The following is a 26,722-nucleotide window of genomic DNA, read 5'->3' on the forward strand; positions in this document are numbered from 1 at the left end:
CTCTTTTTCTTTCTTTATTTTCTTTTATTTTCTTTTTCTCCTCCTCCCTCTGGTGGCGCCACCACCTCCTCCGTTTTTCTTTCCAGAGTTTTCCCGCCTCTTCGCCTCCATCCTCTCTCTCTCTCTCTCTCTCTCGCCCCCCCCCCTCCTACGTCTCCACCGGAATCCCTAGCCCCTCTGTGGTGGCTTTAAATTCTGTCTTTTGAGTTTTCACATGCTTCTTTTTTCTAGAAGCCAACTATGTTTTTTTTCTCTTGATCAAGTCACCATGTATTTAGTTTCCCATTCATACTTACTAAGTATTCCTCCCGCTTTTCAAGAGAGGGAGGCACCTATTTTATGGCATCTTAGTTTTTATATTCTTATAATTAAGTAAGCTCTGTGATAACTGAATTATGTCGCCAATAGTTATATAAGTTCTGCATTTTTCTACACTTGTTATTGGCATGCTATCCATGTGATTTTGTGTTGATTATGGTGGGATATAGAATCACCGTTCCTGTAATTTATGCATTACACAGTAAGTCATGGATCTCCTCTCCATTATGTTTAAGTGCACTTAGTTTTGAGAGTTCCTCCCTCTTCATCTTCGCCTTCTCTGCTTTCTAATTGCTGGGCTTTTTGTTTTCAAGATTCTTTTTTAAGGGTTTCTTGAATTTTTGAGAGATTTTAAAGTAGATTTAGGTGGAGAGTCAAGGAAGTGGGGAACTTGGTTCAGCCTCCCTCTCTCCCTTTTCTTCAGTATATCTTCAACAGTTTTGAACTTGGTTGCGATTGACTAATTAATTTAATTTGTTTTTTTCATTTTTATTTCTACTCTCATTTAATTTGGGATGCTCTGGTCTTTTGCTGACATTTACATCCTTGTTTTCTGTACATCATGATAGTGACACCACTACTTTTGCCTCCATTTTTAATTAGTCATGCCTTTCATGGTAGATGCTGTTTCTAGGTCTCTGTTGGTCTAAAGTCTAAACTGTGGATGAAATAGTCTGCTGGATGATCGCACTTCATGTCATTGTATCTGGCATTGATAAATAATTAATTTTCAATCCAACAATATTTTTTGGGTATGGTAATGTGCATTTTGTTGTTTTAATTCGTTGTTCAGTAAGCATTATTTAGTTGATCTCACCTAAGTTTAATCTTCACGTGATGCTACAGGCCTTAAAGCATTTATGTCATAACTTATATTAATTGCAGTTGGGTTCTAAAGTATCTCTGTTCCTTTTTTATTCTTATCATATCCACAACTGAAGTGACATAACAAAATCCTGACCATAAATAGATGGGCTCTTTTACATGGACTACCGGTTTATTTGTGAATCTTATTGTACTATTATTTTTCTGCAATTCTTTTAGGTCTCTTGTTATTAAGTTAATTGAAATGCCTGCTTCACTATTGGAAAACTTTTTCTCCCATTTGTTGCGTTTGAATCTTGACAAATTAATTTAAGTTGTTTTTTCATTTTTTTTTCTGCCCTCAGTTAATTTGGATGCTCTGGTCTTTTACTGACATTTACATCCTTGTTTTCTGTACATCATGATAGGGACACCACTACTTTTGCTCCCATTTTTATGTGCTGTGTATGTTGCTTAATCTTTTATTTGACAAAATTGTTTGGTTCTCTTAGCACAACTTTCAAATAGTATCATTTGCCGTTGCCATGAGACAAGGACATGATCTTCTGAAAATGCATTTGCATAATCTCAGAACTATTAGACTAATCCCTATACAACTGGGAGAGCGGCATTGCTTATGTTTCTTCTATTTGGCTTTTCTTCTTCTTCATTGTTTCGCAAACTGGGAGAGCGGCATTGCTTTTGTGTTCTATACAAAGAGGCTGGATGATTCTTGGATGAGGGTTTTGCTACATTTTGAGAGGAAAGTAACTATTCTCTTGACGGTGAGGCAATCTTGGATGGTCTGCTGCTGTTGTTCTGCAAGCAACCGTTTGCAGCTGTTTTGATTTATTAGTTGCAGATCAATTGGTGAATCTAAGCCTCTCTCTCCATCTTCCCCTTCTCTGCTTTCAAATTGCTGGGAGTTTTGTTTTTCAATATTCTTTTTGAGAGATTTTAATTTAGATTTTAATGTAGATTTAGGTGGAGAGTGTAGGAACTAGGGAGATCTTGGTAAAAATCTCCTCTCCCTCTCTCCCTTTTCTTCAGTATATGTTCAAAAGTTTTGAACTTGGTTCTCTCTGGACTTGAATGATGGAGAGATAATATTTTGATCGCTGTTTGTTCAATCTGGATTTGGTATTCTTGGTTGTTGGTGATATTCTGTCTAATTTGGTTCTGGAGGTTATGTTTATATTGCTTCGATGTGCAATCTCTCCCTCTTTTCAATTGTTAATGTTATAGCATGTGAAATGATCTCTGACATGCTAAATCCATAGGAAATCCTAAATCATTGAGCTTAAATGGTTGCTATATAGGATTTCTTCGGAGGCTTATTTCGCTAAATGCTAAGACTAGTTCGATGGTTCTTCATGTAAAGAGTTTGGATTATTTTATTGCTTCTATTTCTCTCATCCTGCTTGGTTGTTGTAGATAATTTGTGCTGGTTGTTGTTTTGGTTGGCTGCCATTGCATGCTCCATTTGATGACATGTGAATAATCAAATTTTGAGCAAACTTCTTTTAGGTCCGTTAGTCTTGGTGATGCAATTGGTTGTCCACCTGCTTTAATTTGTTGTCGCAAGCACCACATTTGTGGAATGCCTGAACATCAATTTAAAGTCGGCATTATGTGGTTCTGTATGCTGTTTTTGCCACTGTGACTGAGACACACATAAAACTTTAGTGTTTTCATGGATGTATTATAGTAATTTCTGTGCTTTTGTCGCCTCTTCCTGTCATGATATGATCAAGCCTTTCAAGGTGGATAATGTTTGTTGGTCATTGTTGGTCTAAACTCTTAAGCTGTGGATGAAATAGTTTGGTGCTGGCGGTTATGTCGTCTTCGGTAGCGGTAGAGCGAGCAGCTTTTGAATGTCTGCTGTTTCGCAGACATCCGAGCAGCGGCCATGGTTAGAAGGGGGGAGGAGAAGACATTGTGGGATCTTTTTCCTAGGTCGGCTTCTAGTTCTCTTTCTCAAGATTTGCTGGTATTCTATTTCTTCTCCTCCTACTTGTTCTTGGTCTCCCGGGTGGATAATGGTCGCGATGTTGTGCTTCTTGTTATCTTTTTCTCTTTGTTTATGTGCCTTCTCTTTTGCTTTTCTTATTCTTCTTTGTTTCCCAAATTGGGAGAGTGGCGCTGCTTTTGGGTTCTTTACAAGGAGGCTATGATGATTCTTGCTCGAGGGTTTCGCTACAATTGAGAGGAAAGCAGTTATTCTCTTGACGGCAAGGCAATCTTGCAGGCAACTATTTGCAGCCATTTTGATTTATTAGTTGCAGATCAATCGGTGAATCAGAGCCCCCCTCTCCATCTTCCCCTTCCCTGCTTTCAAATTGCTGGGATTTTTGTTTTCAATATTCTTTTTACGGTTGTGTTTCCGAGAGATTTTAAAGTAGATTTAGGTGGAGAGTGTAGGAAGTGGGGAGATCTTGGTCAAAGTCTCTCTCCCTCTCTCCCTTTTCTTCAGTATATCTTCAAAAGTTTTGAACTTGGTTCAGATATTTTATTTTGTCAACTTTGCTTTAAGTTCTCTCTGGACTTGAATAATAGTGAGATAATATTTTGATCGGTGTTTGTTCAATCTAGATTTGGTATTCTTGGTTGTTGGTGGGACTCCATCTAATTTGGTTCTGGAGGTTATGTTCTATATTGTTTTGATGTGCTTTCTCTCCCTTTTTTCAATTGTTGACGTTCTGGCATGTGAAATGATCTCTGACATTCTAAATCCATGGGAAATTCTAAACCATTGAGCTTAAAAGGTTGCTATATAGGATTTCTTTGGATGCTTATTTCGTTAAATGCTATGACTAGTTCTCTAGTTCTGCATAGAAAGAGTTTGGATATTTTATTGCTTCTATATCTCTCGTCCTGCTTGGTTGTTGTACATAAATTTATGCTGGTTGTTGTTTCGGTTGGCTGCCATTGCTTGCTCCGTTTGATGACACGTAATTGATGGTCATCAAATTTTGAGCAAACTTTTTTTGGGTCCGGTAGTCTTGGTGATGCAATTGGTTGTCCACCTGCTTTAATATGTTGTTGCACGCACCACATTTGTGGAATGCCCGAACATCTATTTAATGTTGGCATTATGTGGTTCTGTATGCTGTTTTTTGCCGCTGTGACTGAGACACATATAACTTTAGTATTTTCATGGATGGATTATGGTAATTTCTTTGCGTTTGTTACCTCTTGCTGTCAACTTTGAATGATATGATCAACCCTTTTTTGGTAGATGCTGTCTGTAGGTCCCTGTTGGTCTAAACTGTGGATGAAATGGTCTGCTAGTTGATTGCACTCTCTGTCATTGTATTTGTCTTTGATAAATAGTTAATTTTCGGACCAACAAATTTTTTTTTGGGGCTATGATAATGTGCATTTTGTTGTTTTAATTCATTTTCGATAAGCATTATTCATTTGATCTCACCTAAGTTCAATCTTCACGTGATGCTACAGGCCTTAAAGCATTCACGTCATAAGTTATATTAATTGCAGTTGTGTTCAAAGTATTTCCGTTCCCTTTTTTATTTTTATCATATCCACAACTGAAGTGACACATGTCACGCCCCGGACCCGGATCCGTGACATGGCCGTGCTATTGCCGACTACCGCCCACAATAGCACGAAGCCTCATACATGGGTAACAGGATAGTCAGACTTGTCAAACTGTCATAAATTTAAAATATTTGCTGTGTATCATATAAGGTAGTACAGGGTATTTCTTCTTCCATCTCTGTGCCAGAGTCTTTTTTCCTCTGTTTTACTGTTGAAACAGAGGGGAGAAACATTCCACAGAGGAACTTTCCCTCTTTTTATTTTGTTTAAACCCATTTAAGTAAATCAGGTCATACCTTGCTCCGGGTTGGCTACAGCCGAGCAGTACACCCTTCAAGAAATCCCTCCTTCCTCTCCTAGGGCTTCAGAGGTTCAGCTCCATCAACCTTCGGCTCTAGGGTTCGGCTTCTCTGGTACAGTACTCGAGAGGGCTAAGGAATAAGAGGGTATAGTAACTCCTAAGTTAAGAAACTGAGAGTTTAAATAAACTCTGCTTAGGAGGTGACCCTTGGAGAGGCGGCACCCTCTCCTTCCTCCTTGCTCCGGAAGCCTACAGATGCCCTTTCCCTCAGGCCAGCTGGGCTTGTCCTTTCAACCTGGGTGAGGTGGCAGACTCCCATTTTGCATGGATGAGGGCCCAACAGCTGGTCTTCCCCCCTATTGGCCAGCGGGGGCCCGTCACTTCAGTCCTCAGGCGTGAGGTGAGGGTTGCCATCCATGGGCCCAATACGGCCCCATTAACGACCGAGCCCAAATACCCTTAAACTGGGCCTCAGAAGTATTGGGCCCAGTTAGTATCAGGCCCGGATGTTACATTCTTTCCCTCTTAAATAAATTTCATCCTCGAAATTAATCATACCTTTATTCTTAGGTATGCAGTGTAATTCTCTAGAAAAACTAACTGAAATAAAGAAATGTGCATGGCCAGAATCAAACAAAATCCATGGGAAATCCTAAACCATTGAGCTTAAAAGGTTGCTATATAGAATTTCTTTGGAGGCTTATTTCGTCAGATGCTAAGACTATTTATCTGGTTCTTCATATAAAGAGTTTGGATTATTTTATTGCTTCTATATCTCTCATCTTGCTTGGTTGTTGTACATAGATTTGTGCTGGTTGTTGTCTTAGTTCGCTACCATTGCTTGCTCCATTTGATGACATGTGAACGATGGTCATCAAATTTTGAGCAAACTTTTTTTTGGTTCCATTAGCCTTGGTGATTCAATTGGTTCTGGAGGTTATGTTCTATATTGTTTCATTGTGCTCTCTCTCCCTCTTTTCAATTGTTGACGTTCTGGCATGTGAAATGATCTCTGACATTCTAAATCCACGGGAAATTCAAAACCATTGAGCTTAAAAGGTTGCTATATAGGATTTCTTCGGATGCTTATTTCGTTAAATGCTAGGACTAGTTCTCTAGTTCTTCATAGAAAGAGTTTGGATTATTTTATTGCTTCTATATCTCTCGTCCTGCTTGGTTGTTGTTCATGAATTTATGCTGGTGGTTGTTTCGGTTGGCTGCCATTGCTTGCTTCGTTTGGTGGCACGTAATTGATGGTCATCAAATTTTGAGCAAACTTTTTTTGGGTCCGGTAGTCTTGGTGATGCAATTGGTTGTCCACCTGCTTTAATATGTTGTTGCACGCACCACGTTTGTGGAATGCCCGAACATCTATTTAATGTAGGCATTTTGTGGTTTTGTATGCTGTTTTTTGCCGCTGTGATTGAGACACATAACTTTAGTATTTTCATGGATGGATTCTGGTAATTTCTTTGCATTTGTTACCTCTTGCTGTCAACTTTGAATGGCATGATCAACCCTTTTTTGGTAGATGCTGTCTGTAGGTCCTTGTTGGTCTAAACTGTAGATAAAATGGTCTGCTAGTTGATTGCACTCCCCGTCATTGTATCCGTCTTTGATAAATAGTTAATTTTTGGACTAACAAATTTTTTTTTTTGGGCTATGATAATGTGCATTTTGTTGTCTTAATTCAATGTTCGATAAGCATTATTCATTTGATCTCACCTAAGTTCAATCTTCACGTGATGCTACAGGCCTTAAAGCATTCACGTCATAAGTTATATTAATTGCAGGTGTGTTCAAAGTATTTCTGTTCCCTTTTTTATTTTTATCATATCCACAACTGAAGTGACATATGTCACGCCCCGGACACGATCCGCGACACGGCCGTGCTATTGCCGACTACCGCCCACAATAGCACGAGCAGTACAACCTTCAAGAAATCCCTCCTTCCTCTCCTAGGGCTTCAGAGGTTCAGCTCCTTCAACCTTCGGCTCTAGGGTTCGGCTTCTCTGGTACAGTACTCTAGAGGGCTAAGGAATAAGAGGGTATATTAACTCCTAAGTTAAGAAACTGAGAGTTTAAATAAACTCTGCTTAAGAGGTGACCCTTGGAGAGGTGGCACCCTCTCCTTCCTCCTCGCTTCCGAAGCCTACAGCTGCCCTTTCCCTTTGGCCCGCTGAACTTGTCCTTTCAACCTGGGTGAGAGGTGGCAGACTCCCATTTTGCATGGATGAGGGCCCAACAGCTGGCCTTCCCCCCACTGGCCAGCTGGGGCCCGTCACTTCAGTCCTCAGGCGTGAGGCGAGGGTTGCCATCCATGGGCCCAATACGGCCCCATTAACGACCTGGCGCAAATACCCTTAAACTGGGCCTCAAAAGTATTGAGCCTAGTTAGTATCGGGCCCGGACATTTATTCTTTCCCTCTTAAATAAATTTCATCCTCGAAATTAATCATGCCTCAATTTTTAGGTATGCAATGTAATTCTCTAGAAAAACTGACTGAAATAAAGAAATGTGAATAGCCAGAATCAAATAAAATCCATGGTAAATCCTAAACCATTGAGCTTAAAAGGTTGCTATATAGAATTTCTTTGGAGGCTTATTTCGTCAGATGCTAAGACTATTTCTCTGGTTCTTCATATAAAGAGTTTGGATTATTTTATTGCTTCTATATCTCTCATCTTGCTTCGTTGTTGTACATAGATTTGTGCTGGTTGTTGTCTCAGTTCGCTGCCATTGCTTGCTCCATTTGATGACATGTGAACGATGGTCATCAAATTCTGAGCAAACTTTTTTTGGTTCCGTTAGCCTTGGTGATTCAATTGGTTGTCCACCTGTTTTAATTTGTTGTTGCTCGCACCACGTTTGTAGAATGCCCCAACATCTATTTGATGTTGGCATTATGGGGTTATGTATGCTATTTTTTGCCTTTGTGACTGAGACACATATAACTTTAGTGTTTTCATGGATCGATTATAGTAATTTCTATGCTTTTGTTGCCTCTTGCTGTGAACTTTGAATGATATGATCAAGCCTTTCATGGTGGATGCTGTTTGTAGGTCACTGTTGGTCTCGACTATGGATGAAATAGTTTGGTCATCTCATGGTCATCTCATCTTATAGGGGCTAGATTCGTGATTTTCTGTGGAAATTGTCGATAAATCCTAACCATTGATGTCTCTTTAGCAAGCATATCTGATTGGTGGAACAGCATGCTCAGGTCGAAAAACTGTCCGATTGCAGTATTTCTTGAAGTTTGTAAGTATATTTTGATTTATTTGCCAACAATTTGTCACAGTATTACTTTTATTGCTTAAGGCTGTGATTTCTTGAATCAGATTAACTTTTTGGTTTGTTACTGATGTTCAACAAGCATTAATAGTGCTGGACACCAATTTTTAGACTGGTATACTAGATTAAATTATCCATTTGTTGCTGACCTGTTCTGACCAGATCTTGATTTGAAAGCATTGGTAGGTTGTGAGTTGAGAGGGAACCCTCTTGAGTAATATTCGGATTTGCAGTAAACCTTATTTATTTGTTGCAGTAGACCTGTTTATCTAATGCTGAAGATTATGTGAACTTGTCATGTAAGACATAAGGTTCAAAATGGTATTTATAATGGTTCCAAGAATTACTAGCATGGGCGGGCATACAATGTGACGGATAATCGCCTTCTTAAAGAGCTGGTTCTTTTATGTTGGTAAACAAGGCTCAACCTTCCACCTCTTCTTTCTCCTAGCTTTCTACTTGAGAGAGGAGGTGAGCATCTATAGTGATTTCTCAGTTACCCTTCAAGCATTGTTCTTTCTCCTTTTCTTCTTTGCTTTATTGTGTATGGATGTATTTATGTATGAATATTCATGCAACAAGGGGTGACTTCTAAAATTGTTCTTCTCTTCTTTGCATGCTATCTTCTCTAGCAATAGGCGAGACATATATGGAAGGTCTACTACATTGCTGGCACCCGATCTGCATTCATTGTAAGTTGGAGAGGTCATCACCAGAGGAGAAGAGGTGCAGGGATCTTCTCCTCTTTTTTGCGTGCATGTATATTAATGAGATGATGGGCAAGTTGTGAAATTACTCCTCTTCTTTGCGTGTCAACTTCTCTAGCAATAGGTGAGGAACTTCTGGAAGTGGTGAATTTGAGCCTCTTCTTCCTTTTCCCTTTTCGCCTTTCAATTTCTTGTTTTTTGAAGATTATATTTTTGTAGCACTTTTTTAATTACATAACTGTAATTAAATTTTTTTTGATGTAATTTTTCGGTTGTTCCTGAAGAATTCATTGGATTTGGAGGCTGATGATAGTTTCAAGATAAAGATGGTATCGATAAAGGTACGATTTTGACTTCGAGAACCCAAATTCTCAAAGTTTCTATTTTGCTTGTCAAAAATCAGGAGTTGTTTGCTCAATACTCGAATGTGTCACATTTTTACATTTTCTCCTTGACAAAATTCAGACCATAAATACATGGGCTCTTTTACATGAACTACCAGTTTATGTGTGAATCTTATTGTGCTTTTTCTATAAATCATGACAGTGACACCTCTACTTTTGCTCCCATTTTTATGTGCTGTGTATGTTGCTTAATATTTTATTTGACAAATGTGGTTGGTTCTCTTAGTACACTTTCAAATAGTATCATATGCAGTTCCCATGAGATAATGACATGATCTTCTGAAAATGCATTTGCATAATCTCAGAACCGAACTAGTAGACTAATCCCTGTATAGCTCCTATCCCTTTTTATATTAGATCAAGTTCAGAACCAGAAGAATTTCGCTTTGTTTTGTCTGCTGGCCATCAGTTATGGTTATATTCTTGGGACATACTGTGTGGTAATTCCAATCCTTCAATCATTTAATCATTTTTTGTTAACCTTGTTGGTTACATTGATCTGCATGACTTTCCATTGGCTTGGAAAACATTTCTGCATGTTGTTCTGGATACTTTACCATTTCTTTTTCAACCTCTCTTTCTCTTTAATTTTCATGATTTCATGCCTGAGCATGTTTGTTAATGTATTACGTGCGGGCGGGGCCTGGTGCAATGGTAAGGTTGCTCCATTTGACCTGTGCATCATGTATTCGAAACACCTCAGATGCTAAGTGGCAGAAACCTTGGGGATGCCTTTTTTTGTTTTCTTGAATGTATTATGTATCATAAAGGTAAGGCTTGTGATATGTCGGGATGATTATATTCTATTAAGTTGTGAATGATTGTTTTATGATTATTATTTTTAGGATGTAGTCTTATCTTCTAAAGTTCAAATGGACCAACAATTAGCATATCTGGTTGACTCGGTGATTTATTTTTCGAACTGAGGTTGGCTCGTTACAAAGCCAAATATTGTGTATTCTAGGTAAATTGTCTGTTTTGGTTTCTTAGGACTCACTTCTCGTAGGCTAAACATGATTCCTTTTTTGGCTTCCAAAAAGGCTCCATTTATTTTTATACAAGAATTGACTTGTGTCTGGCCTGTAGTGGATATAGCTTTGTGTTCTTTATTATTGGAAGCCATTCTTTTCTTTTCTTTTTCTTTTTTCTAACATTTTTTAATATTTTTTTCTTTTTTTAATAAAAAACGTTGTCTTCTTGCACCTTCCATGCTAGACCTAATGATTTCTATTGAACACAGATAATTCCTTGACCTGTACGTGGTTTGACGGCCATACTCTTTCTGGTTCCCTTTAGATGAGATGAAGTTTCTTGATTCCACCTAGTTTGAGACTAAGTTTGTTTAATTTATTTACATAAATAGTACACTTGTATTGCGTTCAGATGATAATGTACTTGCTTGAGTTTCTATTGTCCGCCGGCCTTTGTAGTTTAGGTAATTATGGATAGCCACTCTCTTTGCCAGCTATCCCTTTTTAACCCCAACTTTTATGTTGATTATACACTTTGCATTCCGCTTTATTCATGGTAAATCTACTTCATCAGTTTTTGTGGCTCGGACCTTCAAACTGCATCATCCTAGAATTTTACCAAACTCATAAAAACTGTTCAAGTATATTCGTGTCTGCTGTTGTCTTACTTATCTATTTATCTTCTGAGCTATTGCTGACCCTATGCAGCAGCTAAAGTCCGAACCTTTTGGGTGATGATGACATCTTTACTCCTTTCTTTGATAGCCTTTAAATGAAATATTACAGCTCCTAGCCATCTTATCTTATAGGGCTTGATTCGTGATTTTCTGTGGAAGCTGTCCTCGATAAATCCTAACCATTGATGTCTCTTTAGCAAGCATATCTGATTGGTGGAACAGCGTGCTCAGGTCGAAAAATTTTCTGATCGCATTATTTCTTGAAGTATATAAGTATATTTTGATTTATTTGCCAACAATTTGTCATAGTATTACTTTTATTGCTTTAGGCTGTGATTTCTTGAATCAAATTAGCTTTTTGGTCTATTATTGACGTTCAACAAGCATCAATAGTCTTGGACACCAATTTTTAGACTGGTATACTAGATTAAATTATCCATGTGTTGTTGACCTGTTCTGGCCAGATCTTGATTTGAAAGCATTGGTAGCTTGCGGGTTGGGAGGGAACCCTCTTGGTTCACGTATCCAAAAGCTCCAAAAAAATTTGGAACCGGTACGGGCCGATACGGTTAGCCTGTTCGGGCCGATACGGTTAGCCGGTTCGGGCCGGTACGGATTTTTAACACCGAACTAGACCGTTCGGAGCCAGTATCGGTTCGGTACGGGCTGAACCGGCCGGTACAGCATTCCTTGCTTTTTTGTTTGTATGGATGCATTTTTGCAGGAATATTGATGCAACAAGGGTTGACTTCTAAATTTGTTCTCTTCTTTGCATGCCACCTTCTCTGGCAATAGGCGAGGCATTTTTGGAAGGTCTACTACACTGCTGACAACCAATCTGCATTCATTGTAAGTTGGAGAGGTCATCACCCGAGGAGAGGAGCAGGGATCTCCTCTTTTTTGTGTGTATGTATGTATATTGATGAGATGATGGGTGACTTGTAAAATTGCTCTTTTCTTCTTTGCGTGTCAGCTTCTCTAGCAATTGGCGGGGAACATCTGGAAGTGGCGAATTTGAGCCTCTTTTTCCTTTTCCCATTTTGCCTTCTAATTTCTTGTTTTTTGAAGATTATATTTTTTTAAGGCTTCTTTAATTACAAAACTGTAATTAAATTTCTTTGCTGTTCCTGAAGAATTCATATGATTTGGAGGCTGATGATAGTTTCGAGATAAAGATGGTATCAATAAAGGTACGATTTTGACTTCGAGAACCGACATTCTCAAAGTTCGTGTTTTGCTTGTCAGAAATCAGGAGTTGTTTGCTCAATACTAGAATGTGTCGCATATTTACATTTTCTCCTTCACAAAATCCCGACCATAAATAGATGGGCTTTTTTACATGAACTACCAGTTTGTGTGAATCTTATTGTGCTATTTTTTTCTGCAATTCTTTTATGTCTCTTGTTATTAAGTTAGCTGAAATGCCTGCTTCACCATTGGATAACTTTTCTCCTAATTGTTGCGATTGGCTAATTAATTTAATTTGTTTTTTCATTTTTATTTCTGCTCTCATTTAATTTGGGATGCTCTGGTGTTTTTCTGACATTTACATCTTTGTTTTCCGATCGCCGTATTTCTTGAAGTATGTAAGTATATTTTGATTTATTTGCCAACAATTTGTCATAGTATTACTTTTATTGCTTTAGGCTGTGATTTCTTGAATCAAATTAGCTTTTTGGTCTATTATTGACGTTCAACAAGCATCAATAGTCTTGGACACCAATTTTTAGACTGGTATACTAGATTAAATTATCCATGTGTTGCTGACCTGTTCTGGCCAGATCTTGATTTGAAAGCATTGGTAGCTTGCAGGTTGGGAGGGAACCCTCTTGGTTCACGTATCCAAAAGCTCCAAAAGAATTTGGAATCGGTACGGGCCGATACGGTTAGCCGGTTCGGGCCGGTACGGGTTTTTAACACCGAACCAGACCTTTCCAAGCCAGTATCGGTTCGGTACGGGCTGAACCGGCCGGTACAGCATTCCTTGCTTTTTTGTTTGTATGGATGCATTTATGCATGAATATTGATGCAACAAGGGGTGACTTCTAAATTTGTTCTCTTCTTTGCTTGCCATCTTCTCTAGCAATAGGTGAGGCATTTTCGGAAGGTCTACTACATTGCTGGCAACCAATCTGCATTCATTGTAAGTTGGAGAGGTCATCACCCGAGGAGAAGAGGAGCGGGGATCTTCTCCTCTTTTTTGTGTATGTATGTATCTTGATGAGATGATGGGTGACTTGTAAAATTGCTCTTCTCTTCTTTGCGTGTCAGCTTCTCTAGCAACAGGCGGGGAACTTCTGGAAGTGGCGAATTTGAGCCTCTTCTTCCTTTTCCCATTTTGCCTTTCAATTTCTTGTTTTTTGAAGATTATATTTTTTGAAGGCCTCTTTAATTACAAAATTGTAATTAAATTTCTTCTGATGTGTTTTTTCTGTTGTTCCTGAAGAATTTGTAGGATTTGGAGGCCGATGATAGTTTCGAAATAAAGATGGTATCAATAAAGGTACGATTTTGACTTCGAGAATCCACATTCTCAAAGTTCGTATTTTGCTTGTCAGAAATCTGGAGTTGTTTGCTCAATACTAGAATGTGTCGCATATTTACATTTTCTCCTTCACAAAATCCCGACCATAAATAGATGGGCTCTTTTACATGAACTACCAGTTTGTGTGAATCTTATTGTGCTATATTTTTCTGCAATTCTTTTATGTCTCTTGTTATTAAGTTAGCTGAAATGCCTGCTTCACCATTGGATAACTTTTCTCCTAATTGTTGCGGTTGGCTAATTAATTTAATTTGTTTTTTCATTTTTATTTCTGCTCTCATTTAATTTGGGATGCTCTGGTGTTTTTCTGACATTTACATCCTTGTTTTCTATACATCATGACAGTGACACCTCTACTTTTGTTTTGGTTTTTATGTGCTGTGTATGTTGCTTAATCTTTTATTTGACAAAAGTGATGGGTTCTTTTAGTACAACTTTCAAATCATATCATATGCAGTTGCCATGAGATAATGACATGATCTTCTGAAAATGCTTTTACATAATCTTAGAACTATTAGACTAATCCCTGTATAGCTCCTATCCCTTTTTATATTAGATCAAGTTTCGAATCGGAAGAATTTCTCATTGTTTTGTCTGCTGGCCATCAGTTATGGTTATATCCTTGTGACATACCGTGTGGTAATTCCAATCCTTTAATCTTTTTTTATTAACCTTGTTGGTTACAATGAATCTGCATGACTTGCATGACTTTCCATTTGCTTGGAAACTTTAATTTTCATGTTTTCATGCCTGAGTTTGTATTGTAATTTTAGTATGTTTGTTAATGTATTTTATGTGGGCGGGGCTTGGTGCAGTGGTAAGGTTGCTCCATTTTGACCTGTGCATATTATGAGTTCGAACCACCTCTCGAGATCCTGTGGGGCAGAAACCTTGGGACGCCTTTTTTTTTCTTTTGAATTTATTATGTCTAATAAGGGTGAGATTTGTGATATCTTGTAATGATTATATTCTATTAAGTTGTGAATGATTGTTTTATCCTTATCATTTTGTAGGGTGTAGCCATATCTGCTGAAGTTCAAATGGACCAACAATAAGCATATGTTGGTTGACTCTGATTTATTTTTGGATCTGAGATTGACTTGTTACAAAGCCAAATATCGTGTATTCTAGGTAAATTTTCTGTTTTGATTTCTTAGTACTCACTTCTCAGCTATTGTTGGACCCTATGCTGCAGCAAAAGTCCGAACTTTTTGGGTGAAGATGACAGCATCTTTACTCATTCCTGTGTTATCCTTCAAATGAACTATTTCTACTCCTGGTCATCTCATTTTATAGGGGCTAGATTCGTGATTTTCTGTGGAAGCTGTCCTTGATAAATCCTAACCATTGATGTCTCTTAAGCAAGCATATCTAATTGGTGGAACAACATGCAAAGGTCAAAAAACTGTCCGATCGCAGTATTTCTTTAAGTACGTAAGTATATTTTGATTTATTTCCCAACAATTTGTCTTACTATTACCTTTATTGCTTATGGCTGTGCTTTCTTCAATCAGATTGGCTTTTTGATCTGTTCTTGATGTTCAACAAGCATCAATAGAGCTAGTCATATTTTAGATTGGTATACTAGATTAAGTTATTCATGTGTTGCTGACCGGTTCTGACCATATCTTGATTTGAAAGTACTCGTAGGTTGTGAGCTGGGAGGGAACCCTCTTGAGTCATATTCAGATTTGCGGTAAACCTTATTTATTTATTGCAGTAGACCTGATTATCTAATGCTCGAGATTTTGTGAGCTTGTCATGCAAGACATAAGCTTCAAAATGGCTTTTATAATGGTTCCATGCCTTAGATGGAGCACGGGCAGGCATACAATGTGACGGATAATCGCCTTCTCAAAGAGTTGGTTCTTGTATGTTGGTAAAAAAGGCTCAGCCTTCCACCTCTCCTGCCCCCTAGCTTTCTTCTGCTCTTTTTTGTGTATGTATGTATATTGATGAGAAGATGGGTGACTTGTAAAATTGCAGTTCTCTTCTTTGCGTGTCAGCTTCTCTAGCAATAGGCGAGGAACTTCTGGAAGTGGTGAATTTGAGCCTCTTCTTCCTCTTCCCTTTTTTCCTTTTAATTTCTTGTTTTTTGAAGATTATGTTTTTTTATGACTTCTTTAATTACATAACTGTAATTATATTTCTTTTGATGTGTTTTTTCTTCTGTTCCTGAAGAACTCATAGGATTTGGAGGCTGATGAAAGTTTTGGGATAAGGATGCTATAAAAAATGGTACGATTTTGACTTCGAGAACCCAAATCCTCAAAGTTTGTATTTTGCTTGTCAAAAATCAGGTGTTGTTTGCTCAATAACAGGCTGTCACATTTTTACATGTTTCAAATCTACTCGCATTCCAACCTCATTTTTTCAGTTTTCCTGACTCTTCTTTTTTATTTCACTTATTCTTTCCCGGGTAATTTTTGGTCTTGCATGGATTCTGTCATCCTTCATTATTCTCTATTTTCCATCTTTTCTTCAAGTAATAGTGTGAAAAAAGACGAAGTGGCTTGCTTAGAGGCCAACTAGTGCTGGCGATAACTTTAAGTTCCATTTTTGCGCTTCATTTATGTAGGAGTTGCAGAAGCCGAGGTAGAAATTTCTCTAGAGTTGGTATTAACTAGGGTAATCTCTTTGGACTTTCCCATGATGATGTCCTTAGTCTTGGTAACAGTTATCCAATCAATCAATTATTTATTCTGGTCCTTTGTCTACTTTTATTTTTCCTGATCTTGCTACTTATCTCTGTATATCTGGTGGTAATTTGATTCACTTGTAAACTTTTATGCTTCAGAGGCCTGGATCATACTCTATTGCTATGTGGTGGTCTATCGGTTGCTGCTGCAGGAATTTCTATACAATAGTTTGAATTTGATTTTCCACTACAACTGTTCATGAAATACTCTTTCCTTATAAACTTATTACTATTGTTTGACTACTAGAATTATTCCGAATTTGTTATTTATAAGATTCACTTCTATTTATTTGCCCCTTTTTCTTCATAGCTATTTATTTGCCCCTTTTTCTTCCTAGCTATTTCGTAGTATTATTTGCTAATCAAATTGGAAAGGGCGGAAATAAAATATAAAAATTTTATGCTTTGCAAGTTGGAAGGTCCATTGTTCTGCAGGCTACTGCTGCAGCCTATTGGAGACTGGACAAGATTTTTGGATCGCTATATGCCTTTCCTCCTACTCAACTCTGTATACCATTTCTTTTCCTACTCTTCTGTTGGTTGATTTGTTCATTAAATATTGCACTTTATTCTTTTATTGACAGCTTTTGAATTTATATGTTAAGGCCATTTTCTCCAGAAGGTTGTGATGATTCTTGGACCCGGGTTTTGCTATGAAAGGAAAGCGGCTATTTTCTTGACGACGAGGCAATCTTGGATTTGGCATTCTTGGCTGTTTGTGGGACTCCGTTTAATTTGGTTCTGGTGGTTATGTTCTATATTGTTTCGATGTGCTCTCTCTCCCTCTTTTCAATTGTTAATGTTCTGGCTTGTGAAATGATCTCTGACATGCTCAATTCATGGGAAATCATAAACCATTAACCTTAAAAGGTTGCTATTTAGGATTTCTCCGGAGGCTTATTTCGTTAAATGCTAAGACTAGTTCTCTGGTTCTTCATATAAAGAGTTTGGATTATTTTATTGCTTCTATATCTCTCATCCTACTTGGTTGTTGTGCATAAATTTGTGCTGGTTGTTGTTTCGGTTGGCTGCCATTGCTTGCTCCATTTGATGACATGTGAATGATGGTCATCAAGTTCCGGGCAAACTTTTTTTGGGTCTGTTAGTCTTGGTGATGCAATTGGTTGTCCACCCGTTTTAATTTGTTGTTGCCCGCACCATGTTTGTGGAATGCCCCCGCATCTATTTAATGTTGGCATTATGTGGTTCTGTATGCTGTTTTTTGCCACTGTGACTCGGACACATATAACTTTAGTGTTTTCGTGGATGTATTATAGTAATTTCTGCGCGTTTGTTACCTGTTGCTATAAACTTTGAATGATATGATCGACCCTTTCTTGGTAGATGCTGTTTGTAGGTCACTGTTGGTTTGAACTGTGGATGAAATGTTCTGCTAGTTGATTGCACTTCTAGTCATCGTATCTGGCGTTGATAAATAGTTAATTTTTGAACCAACAATTTTATTTTTTTGGGCTATGGTAATGTGCATTTTGTTGTTTTAATTCAATGTTCAATAAGCATTATTCAGTTGATCTCACCTATGTTCAATCTTCACGTGTTCAATAAGTGGTTCTGTATGCTATTTTTTGCCTTTGTGACTGGGGTACACATATAACTTTAGTGTTTTCATGGATCGATTATAGTAATTTCTATGCTTTTGTTGCTTCTTGCTGTCAACTTTGAATGATATGGTCAGGCCTTTCATGGTGGATGTTGTTTGTAGGTCACTGTTGGTCTAGACTGTGGTTGAAATAGTTTGGTGCTGGAGATTATGTTCTCTTCAGCAGTGATTGAGCGAGCAGCTCTGGAAGGTCTGCTGTTCCGCAGACAATTGAGCAGCAACAATCGTTCGATGGGGGGAGGAGAATAAGAGACACTGTGGGATCTTTTCCCCAGGTCGGCTTCTAGTTCTTTTACTCACGATTTGTTGGTCTTCTCTTTCTTCTTCTCCTTCAACTTGTTGTTGGTCTCCCGGGGGGTAATTGTTGGGAGTTGTATCCTACGTGTCAATCGTCAGCGTGTTGATCTCTTATATTCATTGTTGGGAATTGATTGATAAATTAATAAAGTGTTATTTGGCATTATTCATCATTTCATTGTACATCTTCAAATGATCTCTTATATGATGTTCTTAAGACTTATTTTATGATAAAGAAGGATTTATGTTCTTAAACCTATTTGCGACCAAATGATATGCTGTTAATAGGACAACAGCATGGTCGAGATTAGGTCGTTATGAGACATATACGTTGGTTGTCCTTTTAACCAAGGAGTGTGGAGATACTGATATGTCACACAGGTGAAGTGGAGTACATTTCACTGAACGTAACCAATTCCGGAACGCTCTACTGTCAAGAGATGTTCCGAGTGGATATGGGTGTAAATATCCCTCAGACCTGAGATCACCACAGTGATTAGCAAGCAACTTACTGTACTTTGGTACCGAACTAGCAGAATTTCTAATTCTGGAACGGAAGGTTACTGGGTGCAGTCAAGTACTTGCGAAATCAGTGCGTGAGTCAAGATGGAATTGTCCCCTCCTGGAAATAGGAGATAATGCTGTGTTCAATTTAGCAAAATCTTGGCCAGGGCAATCCTTGTGATGAGTCACAGGATTTCTAAAGTTGATCACATAGTGGATGTACTGATTAGAGAGTTGACAGAACTCTGAGGTCATCCTAGCATTAGGAGTCAAAGGGATGATTTATACAGTAACCATAGTCTAGGATTTCAGAATATTTGCTTCGCATATATTCGGCCTATCCGGACGTCGGATACCATTGCTAGATGGTCACATCGATTAGTGCAAGAAGTCGTTCCTGTACTACCGGCTTAGGTTCGAACCAATGAGGTCACACGCATAGAAGTTTTCTGATTGATCAAGATAGCTGATGGATGATTGAGAATCATTTAGGAATAATTTGGTCAATTTGATTGGCAAATTATCCTATAAAATAATTAAAGTAATTATTGGAGGATTAATTAGTAATTAGATTACTAATAAACTCAATTTGATTGAGTAAATGGACTAAGGATGAGCCAAATTGAATTGGATTTAATTTTGGTTTTGACCTAATTGGATTAGTGGCGCAGGGGTCGACTCGAAGTAAAAATGGGTCGACTCGAGATGGGCTGGGGTCGACTCGAGATTGGCTGGGGTCGACTCAAGCTTGGCTGGGGTCGACTCTCTCTCAGAGAATCCAAAGAACGAATTCTTCCCAGGTGGGGTCGACTCGAAGTAAAGAGGGGTCGACTGGAGATGGGTTGGGGACGACTCTCTCAGACAATCCAAAGAACGACTTCTGTTTTTCCAGGTGGGGGGTCGACTCGAGTTTCCTTGGGGTCGATTCGAAGCAAGTTGGGGTCGACTCGAGCTCTGAAAGGGTCGACTCGTTGGGGGTATCAGGAGTTCTCTGTCGTCTCAGCCAGGGTTGACCTGCGAAGCTATGGGGTCGACTCGGGTCGACTTTGGAGTCGACTCGAAGGGGAAGGAGTCGACTCGAGATCGGGAAGGTCGACTCCTGAAAATCCTGAAACTCGTGGACGGGCTGAATTCGGAGGATTCGATCCGGACGTGGATTTTCAATGAAAAGTGAAGGGATTTGGATCGTGGGACGTGGGAGAATGGTTAGATGATGATGGAATATCAGCACCATCTATTTCGATCCTATCTCACCTGCATGAACCATCTATTGTTTGAATTTTGAATTCAAACAAGATAAGAACTATCTTGTTACAACCAACACCTTCATGCGCCAACAAGATACCAAATTTCCATTTGAATTTCGAATTCAAATGATCAGATGGCGCGCCTTTAAAAGAAGAGTTCCAATTGTGGCTAAAAAAGAAATGAAATTTTGTGAATGAAATTCAGCCTTCCATCTCGCCCATTTTCATCTTCCTCTGAGTCCATCTCGCCATAGCTGATAGGGATCCCAGATAAGAGCCTTTAGATCAGATCTAAGTCCTCTTCAATCCCTACTAACCATTCCTCCAAGTTCTTCCAAGAAGGCGAACCAAAAGTTGATGGCGTTGGAAAGATCAAAATTCAGCAAAGGAAGATCCTGCGCAAGCTAGCACTTCTGCGGGATTGGATCACTCCAGGAGCTTCGTGTGGATTACTTGTAGAGGCCAGATGAGTGTGTGGCTACGAAGCTCGAGCATCAGATCCGTTACTTTCAGATTTCATAAAGGTATAATCCGTATAGCTTGATCTCCCTTGTGAAGGGGGTACATAGGCAACCCCAACAGGTACAGCCATTATTTTTGAAAAATTCTAAATTTCAACATGCTATCGCTACTAGCATCATAGGATCGCTTTCGGTAATGGCCGTGATGTTGTGCTTCTTGTTATCTTGTTCTCTTTGTTTGTTTATGTTTCTTCTCTTTTGCTTTTCTTCTTCTTTGTTTCGCAAACTGGGAGAGCGGCATTGCTTTTGGGTTCTATACAAAGAGGCTGTGATGATTCTTGGATGAGGGTTTTGATGGAGAGAGAATATTTTGATCGCTATTTGTTCAATCTGGATTTGGTATTCTTGGTTGTTGGTGAGATTCTGTCTAATTTGGTTCTGGAGGTTATGTTTATATTATTTCGATGTGCCATCTCTCCCTCTTTTCAATTGTTAATGTTATAGCATGTGAAATGATCTCTGACATGCTAAATCCATAGGAAATCCTAAACCATTGAGCTTAAATGGTTGCTATATAGGATTTCTTCGGAGGCTTATTTAGCTAGATGCTAAGACTAGTTCTATGGTTCTTCATACAAAGTGTTTGGATTATTTTATTGCTTCTATTTCTCTCATCCTGCTTGGTTGTTGTAGATAAATTTGTGCTGGTTGTTGTTTTGGTTGGCTGCCATTGCATGCTCCATTTGATGATATGTGAATGATGTTAATCAAATTTTGAGCAAACGTCTTTTAGGTCCGTTAGTCTTGGTGATGCAATTGGGTGTCCACCTGCTTTAATTTGTTGTCGCACGCACCACATTTGTGGAATGCCCAAACATCAATTTAAAGACGGCATTATGTGGTTCTGTATGCTGTTTTTGCCACTGTGACTGAGACACACATATGACTTTAGTGTTTTCATAGATGTATTATAGTAATTTCTGTGCTTTTGTCGCCTCTTCCTGTCATGATATGATCAAGCCTTTCAAGGTGGATGCTGTTTGTTGGTCACTGTTGGTCTAAACTCTTAAGCTGTGGATGAAATAGTTTGGTGCTGGCGGTTATGTCGTCTTCGGTAGCGGTAGAGCGAGCAGCTTTTGAATGTCTGCTGTTTCGCAGACATCCGAGCAGCGGCCATGGTTAGAAGGGGGGAGGAGAAGAAGACATTGTGGGATCTTTTTCCTAGGTCGGCTTCTAGTTCTCTTTCTCAAGATTTGCTGGTATTCTATTTCTTCTCCTCCTACTTGTTGTTGGTCTCCCGGGTGGATAATGGTCGCGATGTTGTGCTTCTTGTTATCTTTTTCTCTTTGTTTATGTGCCTTCTCTTTTGCTTTTCTTATTCTTCTTTGTTTCCCAAATTGGGAGAGCGGCGCTGCTTTTGGGTTCTTTACAAGGAGGCTATGATGATTCTTGCTCGAGGGTTTCGCTACAATTGAGAGGAAAGCAGTTATTCTCTTGACGGCAAGGCAATCTTGCAGGCAACTATTTGCAGCCATTTTGATTTATTAGTTGCAGATCAATCGGTGAATCAGAGCCCCCCTCTCCATCTTCCCCTTCCCTGCTTTCAAATTGCTGGGATTTTTGTTTTCAATATTCTTTTTATGGTTGTGTTTTCGAGAGATTTTAAAGTAGATTTAGGTGGAGAGTGTAGGAAGTGGGGAGATCTTGGTCAAAGTCTCTCTCCCTCTCTCCCTTTTCTTCAGTATATCTTCAAAAGTTCTGACTTGGTTCAGATATTTTATTTTGTCAACTTTGCTTTAAGTTCTCTCTGGACTTGAATAATAGTGAGATAATATTTTGATCGGTGTTTGTTCAATCTAGATTTGGTATTCTTGGTTGTTGGTGGGACTCCATCTAATTTGGTTCTGGAGGTTATGTTCTATATTGTTTCGATGTGCTTTCTCTCCCTTTTTTCAATTGTTGACGTTCTGGCATGTGAAATGATCTCTGACATTCTAAATCCATGGGAAATTCTAAACCATTGAGCTTAAAAGGTTGCTATATAGGATTTCTTTGGATGCTTATTTCGTTAAATGCTATGACTAGTTCTCTAGTTCTGCATAGAAAGAGTTTGGATATTTTATTGCTTCTATATCTCTCGTCCTGCTTGGTTGTTGTACATAAATTTATGCTGGTTGTTGTTTCGGTTGGCTGCCATTGCTTGCTCCGTTTGATGACACGTAATTGATGGTCATCAAATTTTGAGCAAACTTTTTTTGGGTCCGGTAGTCTTGGTGATGCAATTGGTTGTCCACCTGCTTTAATATGTTGTTGCACGCACCACATTTGTGGAATGCCCGAACATCTATTTAATGTTGGCATTATGTGGTTCTGTATGCTGTTTTTTGCCGCTGTGACTGAGACACATATAACTTTAGTATTTTCATGGATGGATTATGGTAATTTCTTTGCGTTTGTTACCTCTTGCTGTCAACTTTGAATGATATGATCAACCCTTTTTTGGTAGATGCTGTCTGTAGGTCCCTGTTGGTCTAAACTGTGGATGAAATGGTCTGCTAGTTGATTGCACTCTCTGCCATTGTATTTGTCTTTGATAAATAGTTAATTTTCGGACCAACAAATTTTCTTTTGGGGGCTATGATAATGTGCATTTTGTTGTTTTAATTCTTTTTCGATAAGCATTATTCATTTGATCTCACCTAAGTTCAATCTTCACGTGATGCTACAGGCCTTAAAGCATTCACGTCATAAGTTATATTAATTGCAGTTGTGTTCAAAGTATTTCTGTTCCCTTTTTTGTTTTTATCATATCCACAACTGAAGTGACATATGTCACGCCCCGGACCCGGATCCGTGACATGGCCGTGCTATTGCCGACCACCGCCCACAATAGCACGAAGCCTCATACATGGGTAACAGGGTAGTCAAACTTGTCAAACTGTCATATATTTAAAATATTTGCTGTGTATCATATAAGGTAGTACAGGGTATTTCTTCTTCCATCTCTGTGCCAGAGTCTTTTTTCCTCTGTTTTACTGTTGAAACAGAGGGGAGAAACATTCCACAGAGGAACTTTCCCTCTTTTTATTTTCTTTAAACCCATTTAAGTAAATCAGGTCATACCTTGCTCTAGGGTTCGGCTTCTCTGGTACAGTACTCGAGAGGGCTAAAGAATAAGAGGGTATGGTAACTCCTAAGTTAAGAAACTGAGAGTTTAAATGAACTCTGCTTAGGAGGTGACCCTTGGAGAGGCGGCACCCTCTCCTTCCTCCTTGCTCCGGAAGGCTACAGATGCCCTTTCCCTCAGGCCAGCTGGGCTTGTTCTTTCAACCTGGGTGAGGCGGCAGACTCCCATTTTGCATGGATGAGGGCCCAACAGCTGGTCTTCCCCCCTATTGGCCAGCGGGGGCCTGTCACTTCAGTCCTCAGGCGTGAGGTGAGGGTTGCCATCCATGGGCCCAATACGGCCCCATTAACGACCGAGCCCAAATACCCTTAAACTGGGCCTCAGAAGTATTGGGCCCAGTTAGTATCAGGCCCGGATGTTACATTCTTTCCCTCTTAAATAAATTTCATCCTCGAAATTAATCATACCTCTATTCTTAGGTATGCAGTGTAATTCTCTAGAAAAACTAACTGAAATAAAGAAATGTGCATGGCCAGAATCAAACAAAATCCATGGGAAATCCTAAACCATTGAGCTTAAAAGGTTGCTATATAGAATTTCTTTGGAGGCTTATTTCGTCAGATGCTAAGACTATTTATCTGGTTCTTCATATAAAGAGTTTGGATTATTTTATTGCTTCTATATCTCTCATCTTGCTTGGTTGTTGTACATAGATTTGTGCTGGTTGTTGTCTTAGTTCGCTACCATTGCTTGCTCCATTTGATGACATGTGAACGATGGTCATCAAATTTTGAGCAAACTTTTTTTTGGTTCCATTAGCCTTGGTGATTCAATTGGTTTTGGAGGTTATGTTCTATATTGTTTCATTGTGCTCTCTCTCCCTCTTTTCAATTGTTGACGTTCTGGCATGTGAAATGATCTCTGACATTCTAAATCCACGGGAAATTCAAAACCATTGAGCTTAAAAGGTTGCTATATAGGATTTCTTCGGATGCTTATTTCGTTAAATGCTAGGACTAGTTCTCTAGTTCTTCATAGAAAGAGTTTGGATTATTTTATTGCTTCTATATCTCTCGTCCTGCTTGGTTGTTGTACATGAATTTATGCTGGTGGTTGTTTCGGTTGGCTGCCATTGCTTGCTCCGTTTGGTGGCACGTAATTGATGGTCATCAAATTTTGAGCAAACTTTTTTTGGGTCCGGTAGTCTTGGTGATGCAATTGGTTGTCCACCTGCTTTAATATGTTGTTGCACGCACCACGTTTGTGGAATGCCCGAACATCTATTTAATGTAGGCATTTTGTGGTTTTGTATGCTGTTTTTTGCCGCTGTGATTGAGACACATAACTTTAGTATTTTCATGGATGGATTATGGTAATTTCTTTGCATTTGTTACCTCTTGCTGTCAACTTTGAATGGCATGATCAACCCTTTTTTGGTAGATGCTGTCTGTAGGTCCTTGTTGGTCTAAACTGTAGATGAAATGGTCTGCTAGTTGATTGCACTCCCCATCATTGTATTCGTCTTTGATAAATAGTTAATTTTCGGACTAACAAATTTTTTTTTTTTGGGCTATGATAATGTGCATTTTGTTGTTTTAATTCAATGTTCAATAAGCATTATTCATTTGATCTCACCTAAGTTCAATCTTCACGTGATGCTACAGGGCCTTAAAGCATTCACGTCATAAGTTATATTAATTGCAGGTGTGTTCAAAGTATTTCTGTTCCCTTTTTTATTTTTATCATATTCACAACTGAAGTGACATATGTCACGCCCCGGACACGATCCGTGACACGGCCGTGCTATTGCCGACTACCGCCCACAATAGCACGAGCAGTACAACCTTCAAGAAATCCCTCCTTCCTCTCCTAGGGCTTCAGAGGTTCAGCTCCTTCAACCTTCGGCTCTAGGGTTCGGCTTCTCTGGTACAGTACTCTAGAGGGCTAAGGAATAAGAGGGTATATTAACTCCTAAGTTAAGAAACTGAGAGTTTAAATAAACTCTGCTTAGGAGGTGACCCTTGGAGAGGTGGCACCCTCTCCTTCCTCCTTGCTTCCGAAGCCTACAACTGCCCTTTCCTTCTGGCCCGCTGGGCTTGTCCTTTCAACTTGGGTGAGAGGTGGCAGACTCCCATTTTGCATGGATGAGGGCCCAACAGCTGGCCTTCCCCCCACTGGCCAGCTGGGGCCCGTCACTTCAGTCCTCAGGCGTGAGGCGAGGGTTGCCATCCATGGGCCCAATACGGCCCCATTAACGACCTGGCGCAAATACCCTTAAACTGGGCCTCAAAAGTATTGAGCCTAGTTAGTATCGGGCCCGGACATTTATTCTTTCCCTCTTAAATAATTTCATCCTCGAAATTAATCATGCCTCAATTTTTAGGTATGCAGTGTAATTCTCTAGAAAAACTGACTGAAATAAAGAAATGTGAATAGCCAGAATCAAACAAAATCCATGGTAAATCCTAAACCATTGAGCTTAAAAGGTTGCTATATAGAATTTCTTTGGAGGCTTATTTCGTCAGATGCTAAGACTATTTCTCTGGTTCTTCATATAAAGAGTTTGGATTATTTTATTGCTTCTATATCTCTCGTCTTGCTTGGTTGTTGTACATTGATTTGTGCTGGTTGTTGTCTCAGTTCGCTGCCATTGCTTGCTCCATTTGATGACATGTGAACGATGGTTATCAAATTCTGAGCAAACTTTTTTTGGTTCCGTTAGCCTTGGTGATTCAATTGGTTGTCCACCTGCTTTAATTTGTTGTTGCTCGCACCACGTTTGTAGAATGCCCCAACATCTATTTGATGTTGGCATTATGGGGTTATGTATGCTATTTTTTGCCTTTGTGACTGAGACACATATAACTTTAGTGTTTTCATGGATCGATTATAGTAATTTCTATGCTTTTGTTGCCTCTTGCTGTGAACTTTGAATGATATGATCAAGCCTTTCATGGTGGATGCTGTTTGTAGGTCACTGTTGGTCTAGACTATGGATGAAATAGTTTGGTCATCTCATGGTCATCTCATCTTATAGGGGCTAGATTCGTGATTTTCTGTGGAAATTGTCGATAAATCCTAACCATTGATGTCTCTTTAGCAAGCATATCTGATCGGTGGAACAGCATGCTCAGGTCGAAAAACTGTCCGATTGCAGTATTTCTTGAAGTTTGTAAGTATATTTTGA

At 39.1% G+C, this 26,722-nt stretch overlaps 2 long non-coding RNA genes across 35 annotated transcripts in view; one reads left to right on the forward strand and one right to left on the reverse strand.

The window, feature by feature from the left end:
• Nucleotides 1-26,722, forward strand: part of LOC120105070 — a 35,707-nt gene that overhangs the window by 1,135 nt on the left and 7,850 nt on the right. For 2 of the 34 annotated variants that reach the window (XR_005507440.1, XR_005507436.1), the window contains 9 exons: nt 8,909-9,107; nt 9,268-11,266; nt 11,831-11,884; nt 12,169-12,225; nt 12,848-13,007; nt 13,119-13,243; nt 13,482-13,538; nt 14,594-15,451; nt 15,567-17,243. This is a non-coding gene — a long non-coding RNA (uncharacterized LOC120105070). Of the gene's footprint in view, nt 1-4; nt 8,748-8,908; nt 9,128-9,267; nt 11,267-11,620; nt 11,714-11,830; nt 11,885-12,168; nt 12,226-12,840; nt 13,008-13,118; nt 13,244-13,306; nt 13,574-14,395; nt 14,518-14,593; nt 15,452-15,566; nt 17,248-26,722 lie in introns of those variants that run through there. The other 32 variants (XR_005507444.1, XR_005507464.1, XR_005507446.1 and 29 more) reach the window with 32 other exon arrangements.
• On the reverse strand, nt 17,742-25,196 carry LOC120105071. The gene is made up of 2 exons (XR_005507467.1): nt 23,108-25,196; nt 17,742-17,816 (listed from the first exon to the last, which is right to left on the reverse strand). It is a non-coding gene; the product is annotated as an uncharacterized LOC120105071 (long non-coding RNA).

The sequence above is a fragment of the Phoenix dactylifera genome, unplaced genomic scaffold (assembly GCF_009389715.1).
Source record: "Phoenix dactylifera cultivar Barhee BC4 unplaced genomic scaffold, palm_55x_up_171113_PBpolish2nd_filt_p 000186F, whole genome shotgun sequence".
Taxonomy (NCBI): domain Eukaryota; kingdom Viridiplantae; phylum Streptophyta; class Magnoliopsida; order Arecales; family Arecaceae; genus Phoenix; species Phoenix dactylifera.